Here is a 9,707-nt window from a genome sequence, read left to right as displayed (position 1 = left end):
CTAGATACAAGATACTTGGAGTACCAACAAGCAAATTTGGGTACTGCAGAAGTTACCCTGAATGCTGGGACCTTCTTCATAACTATCTTTCCAAATTTCAACATGTCCCTTTATGATCCATACTTAACCGAAGCTCTAAAAATCCAAATCCAAATCCAAATCCAAATCCAAGGAGCCCCTCAAGTCAAAGATTCCATCCAAGCCACTCTTCATCACCAAATGGCGTGGCGAGTCCAAAATTATGCTATGGATCTTTGCCTTCCCGGAGGAGAAAATGCTTTACTCTTAAATATTGATGCTACAAAAGGAAACACCATGTGCACCCAAATACCCAAATAAATTTCCAGAGATGAACTTGTCAAAATTCTTCCCGATTCCTGGATCACAAATTATGAAAAGTTAAGAGAACCGGAGGAATCTCTGCAATCTGGTGAACCAACTTTTACCAAAAGAAATGAAAAAACCGTTTGCATAAGCTTTTATCATACCCATCTCAAAAAATCCAATAAAACCATCTTCTCTTGCCAAATGATTCAACCCAAAGATACAACAGATACATACCCTGAACCTGATAGAGAGTTCTTTTGGAATATACAAAGCATCATGGAAGAACATGACTGGTGTCAAAATTTTGACAAAGAAGGTAAAAGGAATTGGTGATTCAAATGCCCTTTTACGGGAAACTGCCCTTGGGATCTTGATTACGACTGCCAAGACTGTTTTGAAGATCCAATTGGAGAATATGATGAACACCACCAGCGTCATTGGGAAAGGTTCGACCTCAACAAAACCAAACCAAAATCCAAGAAAAAGAGGAAAATCACTGAAAAACAATTTGAGCCAAATATGAAAATAAAGATCCTTTAATTGGCTCATTAAGCCGCCCAGGTAAATATGAATTTCTTGTCAGTTACAAACCCCAGGAACGGCCAAAATTACCAGAAAAATTCACTCCAAGCTGGAAGGATAGTGAAACCACACCCAAACCCAAATCACCATCAGCTCATACCCCAGAATCCAAAAAGCCATACCTTTAAGCTCCAGTCATACCCAAGACTTTCCTTCACTTCAACCTTTTGAAAAGGAGGGTATAAGCCATGCTCCAAAAATTCCCAAGAAAAACATAGTACTACTTACTGGAGAAAAACCCCCAACAAGTGACATCGAAGCAACAATTAACTGGCAATCAGAAAATTCCATCTGCCAAAACAAAGTGCTCAACAATATTGGCAACACCATAAAAAACGTGGCCCATACACAAAACAAGATGATGATCAAAGTGGAAACAATTGAGAAAAAGGCGGAGCAAACATCGTCTCAGCATGCAGGATGAATCAAAGCCTTGGAACTAAGATTGACCAATTTACAATATGTAATTTGTCCGCCAAGAACTTCACTTTTCCAGTTCTTCCAACAACAACAAAAGGAGATGATTTCCATCAAAGAACAAATTCAACTTCTAAGAAATGACCACTTTGAGCCACAAAAAACCCCACTTTTCCCTTCAAAATCTACCTTCTACCCTATGTCGCCAAAAGCATATTCCCTACCTAAATTAGAGTACACCTTTTCTACTTTTCCATCTACCTCACAAACTCCAATCTCTTTCACCCAACCCTTAAAAGAAGAACATGATTTTGATATCGCAAAAATGATTTGGGAAAGGAAAGATGCCCTTGCAGCACAGAAACAAACCAAGAAAAGGCGAGACCAAGGAGAAAGTTCAAAAGGATTAAACCCCGAAACCCTGATGATTTCTGACCAGAAGGCTCCAGACCTCAATGTCTCCCAGCCAAGATACATATCAGAAGATGATACTCTATGGTCGGAATCTCTAAATTCATCAGATGATGAAACAATGGAAGATATCTCTCAATCAAGTAATGAATCCACAACTAACTTTTCCGAAGATGACAATCCCCCAATATTTGTAAACCAGCCAAGAGACCAAGAAGTATCTGAAGTAGATGAGGAACAAGAAGGCATGACAGATGAGACAATCCTAGAAAGAAGATATGAGCCCATGGCATCAAAACCAGTTGGAACTGGTTTCCATACTTTCACTTTAGATGACGTCAAGGTTTCAAGATGGCCTTAAAGGATCCAAGACTTCTATAATTGGATGGTGACCAAAAATTTGGTAGAATGAGAAAAGTATATCATCCTGTCATAACTTACTTCACGGTTCTCAAGAATCCTCAGAGATTGGTGGAACTCACTTGGAATTCAAGACAAAAATACTTTTATTACTTCCCAAGATTTTGCCTTCAACATCAGGATCCTACATGAAGTTTTCTGCGGAGATACTGGCCAAAGACAGGAGAAAATGCAAAGACAACTCTTCGAGATGAAGTGTGTTCATTCGACAGAAATGACATTGACAGGCATTTTCAAAAAATGGCGAAGATATACTTTGAAATCGGTAGAGACATCAATCTGAAGCTAGCCTTTGTCTCCTCCCTTCCAAAGTTGTTGGAAGCTGAGCCATAACCATCGTTGAAGAAAAGTTTCAGTCCATAACAATCCCAAAAATTGGTTACATCAGGCAAGCTATTTTCATCGCATTGGATGACATTTGTACAAAGCACTCAACCCTAAAGCAAATTATCCAGTACAATCCACCGCTTGACAAAACATGCCGTAAATCTGATCTAATCACCGGATCAGGATGTTCCTGCCACACATCTAGGCGACGAAGAGAATTTAGGAGGTTCAGATGGCCAAGAATTCCAGATAGAAAATCAAGGTCCAAGAGACGCACAAAATATTTCAGACGCAGAAGGCCAGGAAATTTTCACAAAAAGAACAGATGCTTTATTTGCCATAAGATTGGACATTTTGCAAAAAAATGTCCCCAATCAAGAAAATCTGTCACACTCCTTGAAGAGATTGAAGATTACACTGGCATATATCTTGGAAAAAAGGAGGACCTTGAATCTATATTCTCTGTGGATGATGAACCTAATGAAGAAACTTTATTCTCTCTTGATGTCTTTGAAGATCAAGGCAATGATCATTACCAAATTTCAGAACCAGTGATCGAAGCCCGATAGGAGATCAACGCTCTCGTAGTCGTTCCTCAAGTAGAACTCAAGTTCTATTCATCCAAATAGGATAAACCAACTCGAGTTATTGCTTTCATCGACACCGAAGCTGCTTCCTCACTCATAAATCTTGTTGTTCTCCCTGAAGATCAATGGATGTCGCACTTTAAGGATTTTAACACTGCATCAAATGGAATCCTAACTACTACCGTCATCACAAAGCATCCGGTCACAATCGAATTCTTTTCAGGATTAAAGTACAGAACTAAGCTGATAGGGTATGATGTACCAGGAAAAGATCTTATTGTTAGATTCGACATTTACAGACAACTTAGAGATCAACTCCAGATCAAGGCTAATGGGATAGCTTTTAAAAAGCAGTTCAAGCCTTATTCTGAGATTTCAAGGCTATTCCAAATCACCAATGACGAACAAATCAAAGAAATTGAGCAAAATCTCATTGAACATTCATGTGCTGAATCCCACAAGGATTTCATAAAGAAAGGGAAAAGCCCATTATGGAAAAACAAAGAGTTTTTTATCAACATCCCTTTCAAGAAAAATGAAAACATCAATCCAACAAAAGCCAGTCATTCAGGCATGAATCCAGATCATCTTCAGCTTGCAAAAAGAGAATGCGAAGAACTTTTGGAATTTGATCTAATAGAGTCGTCGGATTCACAATGGGCATGCAAAACATTTTATGTCAACAAAAGAGCTGAGCAGACAAGAGAAAATCTCAGGTTAGTTATTAATTACCAACCCCATAACCACTTCCTCCAAGATGATAAATTCCCCATCCCAAATAAACTCACTCTTTTCTCCCACTTAGCCAAGGCCAAATATTTTTCCAAGTTTGATCTAAAATCTGGATTTTGGCAATTGGGAATCCACCCTGAAGAAAGACCCAAAACGGGATTTTGCATCCCGATCATCACTTCCAATGGAAAGTCATGCCCTTTGGATTAAAAATTGTACCCTCTTTATTTCAAAAAGCCATGATAAAAATCTTCCAACCCATCCTCCATACCTCTTTAGTTTACATTGATGACATCTTGTTATTTAGTTATACATTAGAAGAACATGTCAACTTGCTTCGTCAATTTGAGGCATTGGAAACACAGTACGGGATCATGCTTTCTGCAAAAAAGATGGTTCTTGCTCAAAAGGAGATCAATTTTCTCGGAATGCATTTTGTCAAAGGTGAATACAGTCCAGGATCACATATATGTCAGGAATTACTCAAATTTTCGGATACCAACCTCACAACAAAGCAGATCTTACAGTTCTTGGGTATAACAAATTATGTAAGAGATTTCATCCCAAATATCTCTACATACATTTCACCGCTCATAGAAATGCTCAAGAAACATGCTCCATCATGGGGAGAGAAACAGGATGAGGCAGTCAAAAAAATAAAGAAGATTATCTAAAAATGTCAAGTCCCTCTACATTCCTTCAGACGGAAAGAAGATACTGCAAACTGATGCCAGCAATGAACATTGGAGTGCTGTTTTATTTGAAGAAAAAGATGGCCAGAGGAAAATATGTGGATACGCCAGTGGAAAGTTCAAAGATGCCGAGCAACATTATCATTACACTTTCAAGGAAATTCTTCTAGTAAAGAATGGAATCAAGAAATTCAATTTATTCCTTATTCATACAGAATTTCTAATAGAGATGGATATGAAAGCCTTCCCAAAGATGATCCAGATAAATTCAAAAATTATTCCCAATCCTCAGATTCTCAGATGGGCTCAATGGTTCTCTCCATACAAGTTTCAAGTCAAGCATCTGAAAGGAAAGGATAATATTCTCGTAGATTTTCTGTCTCGACCGGAAGAATTCTCAAAAAGATTTTCCCCAGCAAAACTGAAGTCAAAGCAAAAGCTAATTAGCCACATCTTTATGCTTTTAGATATACCAGGAACAAGTTCATTAAAGCCAACAGATCATCCACCGGAGTTGTTCAACCAGAAAATAAAGAAATAGATGAAGAAAAACTCATATTAATTAATTACTAAATTAAACTTAAAGATTCAATGTTGAAATGAAGCTAAAATTACTCAAAACAGATAAAAGAAACAAAGTCACGAGCGCAGCTCTGAAGAAAAACTATCTGATGACTTAAAAAAGGGAAAAAAATCTATTTATACTATGCTAAAAATCTTGGACAAAAATACCCCTGCGGGGCTAGTGCGGACCACACAAAAATGAGTGTGGCTGCACTAAGGCTCTGAACATGAATAATCAGCTCTCTGAACTCGGGCAATGAGGACCGCACAAAATCGAGTGCGGCCGCGGTGGCTTCTAGTGCGGTCCGCATGAAATGGAGCGCGGACCGCATTGGGCTTCAATCTTCAAACTGGAAACTCTCTGAACCTTGGCTCTCAGACCGCACTAAATCGAGTGCGGCCGCAGTGAATCCAATGTAGACCGCAGAAAATCCTTTTCGGCCGCATTGCCTTTTGCCTGAGATGCACACTCTCTGAACTTCACTTGTGTGAACTGCACAGAATGGTGTGCGGCCGCATTGGCCCTGTTTGATTGAGCTTTGTATTATCTTAGTACTTGTGCAAGTTTCACTCCTTTTTGAGCTGATCTTTGATATCTTGTCACCTTGTTGATCAAACTTGCAATCAAGCACAACTTTTGAGCCTTTGGGACTATTTTGTAGACATTTCTAATCAAAACTTGAGCATGAAGGAGTGTAAAATGCCATAATTCCTAGTTATCAACTCCCCCAAACTTAAGTTTTTGCTTGCCCTCAAGCAAACAAAATAAGACCCACCCTTTAAGAGAAAATCCAAGAAAATTCAGCTATCCTAAAGTGACCTCATCTAGCATCAATTGGGACTAACAATTGCCCTCAATACAAATGAATCATTAACAACATTTATTCCTTTAAACACCAGGGATTAAGTACGACACAAGAGCATCAAGAGTTGACTCAACACATAAATGAACTTTTTCTATTACTTTGGTCATTGTGGAACCCAAACTCACACATGCTCAACTCTCCAAAGCAAACCTCACCTTTAAGATAATGGCACTCAGAATGAGGTTAATGAAAATACACTCATCTCTCTCAAGGAAAAGTCACAAGTCCGGCTCTAAGTACCATATGCTTGCCCCTCATGTGAGTCACCACTAATGTAAGCTTCATTCAACTCAAGATAATATTGGGTTTTTGTGGAGACATAGTGAAGGGTTTTGGTTCCGGGTAGGCAATGTTTGGTCTAAGTAGGTTCCATCTTACCTTAAGCACTTCTTTTGTTTCATTTTGGCACACATTCACTTGACTTTTTGAGCCTTTTCACTTCTTTCTAAGGGGTTAGAGAGACACACTGTCACTCTTTCTTATACATTTTAAATCTTTTCTCTTTTCTCAATTTTTCACACCTTTCATTCTTTGCTTTTCTTGAATCCCTTTTATTCATTTCTACAGTGAGTTCATTTATTACGGGTTCTAAGTCAATTTTTGCCATATTTCACTCCTCCATTGGGCAATTTTAGAGCTTTTGAGAGAAGACCTTAACCTAGCATCTTGAGGTAAGTGTGTTCTACCTATTTCTAGTTTAATATTTATGTCTTAGATAGATTAAACACTAGTATTGAGGTGAAATCATGGGGTTAGAGCAAAACCTAGGGTTTTAATAAAAGTTAGATTTAACCACGAAATTTGTTATGGAATAAATTAGAAATCATATATTATTGATCCTTAGGTTATAGAGAACAACTTCCTTCAAAATATTTCGGAATCCGAACATGTGGGCCCGGGGTCGGATTTTAGGAAACTTGTGTTAAGGGTTGGGAAATTACTTAAATAGCTAGAATATGATCTTGTGAGTCTATATTGACTAGTTCCTACCTCATTTAACTAGTTTGGGATCTTTTGGCTCCGAATTGAGGGCTTGGACTAGTTCTTGGTATTGGAAGTGCACTTTGGAGCGAGGTGAGTCTCCTTTTTAACCTTGTAAGAGGAAATTGTCCCCATAGGTGTAACAATTGAGTAATTTGCTACTAAATGAGGGGGCTACGTACGCACTAGGTGATGAGAGTCCGTGCGCTATTACGTTAATTTTCCGGGTAGTCTAGGACCCACATCATGCTATATTGTGAATATCTCTATGTTTTGTGCTAATGTGATCAATTAGGGTATGCTAGAGACTTGGAAAGGAATAATGGTGAGCATATATACTTGTTGAACCCTTGCATGATTTTATTTGAATATAAATGCGCCTTCATGTGTTTTCTTGATATTAGTTGATATATGTGGGTCGGGCCGATCACCTCAGTATAAATAGATGCATCTATGGTTCGCGCCATTCGACCCTCTAGCAGTGCACAATTTATTTTCTGTTGGATCGGGCTGTTGACATCGGCATAATGTGCGCATGATATGTATGTGGAATCTTATCCATGACTTATCCCGTTGAATAACTGAAATGTAACTGATTAACTGCTAAATTATTCAGAACATGATCTATTACCTCTTGCTACAAACTGTTGATTATTTGTGACTCCCATGCTTAACATAATACCTTACCATATTATTTGACCCTAGTAAGTATCAAGTCGACCTCTCGTCTCTACTTCTTCGAGATTAGACGGGATACTTACTGCGTACATATTGTTTATTTACTCATACTACACTTCTATACTTAATTGTATAGGATCTGAGGCAGGTGTATCTGGCTCTGAGCAGACTTCTACGGTGAGATGCTTCCTTTCCATGCCTTTCAATAGCCTGAAAAGTCTTTCTTATGTATTTTTGCTGTCTATTCTGTTTCGGACAGTAGGATTTAGTGATTCTTTTGTATATTCTACTAGTTGTCCACAACTTGTGACACCAGGTCTTGGCACATACATTAGTAGGATGTATTATTAGTTTTGGGGTTGTATGATTATTATGACCTTTCTGATCATTCTGATTTTATTTCAACTTAAAGAATCATTTCAACTATTTTGGGTAAAGGTAAATGAAGTTTATTTAGTATTATTCCACGTTGGCTTGCCTAGCAATGGTGTTGGGCGCCGTCATGACTTATTATGGAAATGGGTCGTGACAGGTTGACTAGGGATTTTATCATTGTTAGGCTATGGAAGTGTTCAAGCTATCATTTGGATCAAGGAGAGACTATAATCATATCTCAAGTCAAAATACACTTAGGATTTTGCCTCAACAAACATTCAGGGCAAGTTCTAGACCAATGGCTCGGGACTTGGACTTGCAATGCAATTGCACACAAGCTATGGGATCGCTAAAGACATAGAGTCGGTGGTCCATAATGACCTTAGATAAGATTTGAGCACTCAATGGTCCCGAAAAACCACTTGATGATTATCGGCCAACACAAGAGTCTCAAGGTCACAACTTTTACCATCCTATACACAACAATTTATTTTTGACCATGAGATCAAAGGAAAATGTGCTAGACCCCAAGTGAAGTTTTGCTTGAGGCACCCTCAACCACTAACTACTAAAAGCAAAAAGAAAAGAAAAAAACAGACTCAAACCCTTAAGAATGTAGTCATGCCATCCATCATCGGGAAGAGCCACCCGGTTCACACAAATTCCACCTTTGGAAAGAACCGTTGCATTAAGAAAACCAAAGGCTTATTACAAAAATCCAAAACAAAAAGCTACGAACACCAATAAGAAGATAAGAAAGAAAAATTGCGGAAAGTAAAATGAATATTTACAAGAGGGGGATTTAATCGAATATACAATAAGGGAGATGAATATATACAACGTAACATAACTTTTATATACAGACCCAAGGTAAAAAGTACGAAAAATGTAATGAAGTGCTAAAATTATATACATACCAAAGATGAAAAATAAGGAAAGCATAAAATCTATCAAATATATACAGTCATCCAACTCAAATCAAAGTAGGGCCTACCCCTCAAATGAAAGTTGGCGTTGTCCTCAATGCCAACTAAGCAAAATAAGCACTAAAAATAAAAGGGAAGAGGATACATAAAATCCCTATTGCCCGTTTGTCTGCATTGGATCCTGAGTGGTCCCTGGGTCCACTGTAAGCTCGGGAACCTGAGACTAGCTCCCTATGACCTGCTGCTCTGCTGCTGGGACCTGGGCCTGGACCTGGACAGGCACTTGGGCTGCATCCTGTGTCTGACTGGAGGAGGTCTCCGGTGGGTCTGCCAACTGGATGACTACATCATCTGCACGGGGAACCATCCTCTTCCTCTTGGGAGGCCTCTAGGACTGCTCTGGCTGGGGATGAGCTGCTAGTACAGGGTCCTGTAGCAATAAATCCAAAGGCAGATGATCTTCCTTCAATCTGTCAACCTCAACCCGCAACTCCTTCACGGACTCCTTGGAAGCCCTGGTTTTCCTCATCTTCTTGGCCTCCCTAGCAAGCTCCTTAAGAGCTTTCCCATGAGAATCCACAGTGTCCGTAAGAACCTTTTGAGTGTCAATGATTTTCTTCTGGTTGTCCAGAATATCCTTGAGGGCGTCCTCAATAGACTGTGGGACCTGTGGAGGCGGAGGTGCCGACTGAGCTGCCACTGTAGTAGTGAGGACAAACAACTTAGAGGAAGTTGTCTGCATCTAATTATTGATGCTAAGAAGGGCCTGGCTCAGAATGTGGGCAGTCACTAGGTAGGCCGGGGTGGAGGGTATGTCTGGAA

Source organism: Nicotiana sylvestris, chromosome 8 (assembly GCF_000393655.2).
Source record: "Nicotiana sylvestris chromosome 8, ASM39365v2, whole genome shotgun sequence".
Lineage (NCBI taxonomy): Eukaryota > Viridiplantae > Streptophyta > Magnoliopsida > Solanales > Solanaceae > Nicotiana > Nicotiana sylvestris.
This window is presented reverse-complemented; position numbering follows the sequence as displayed.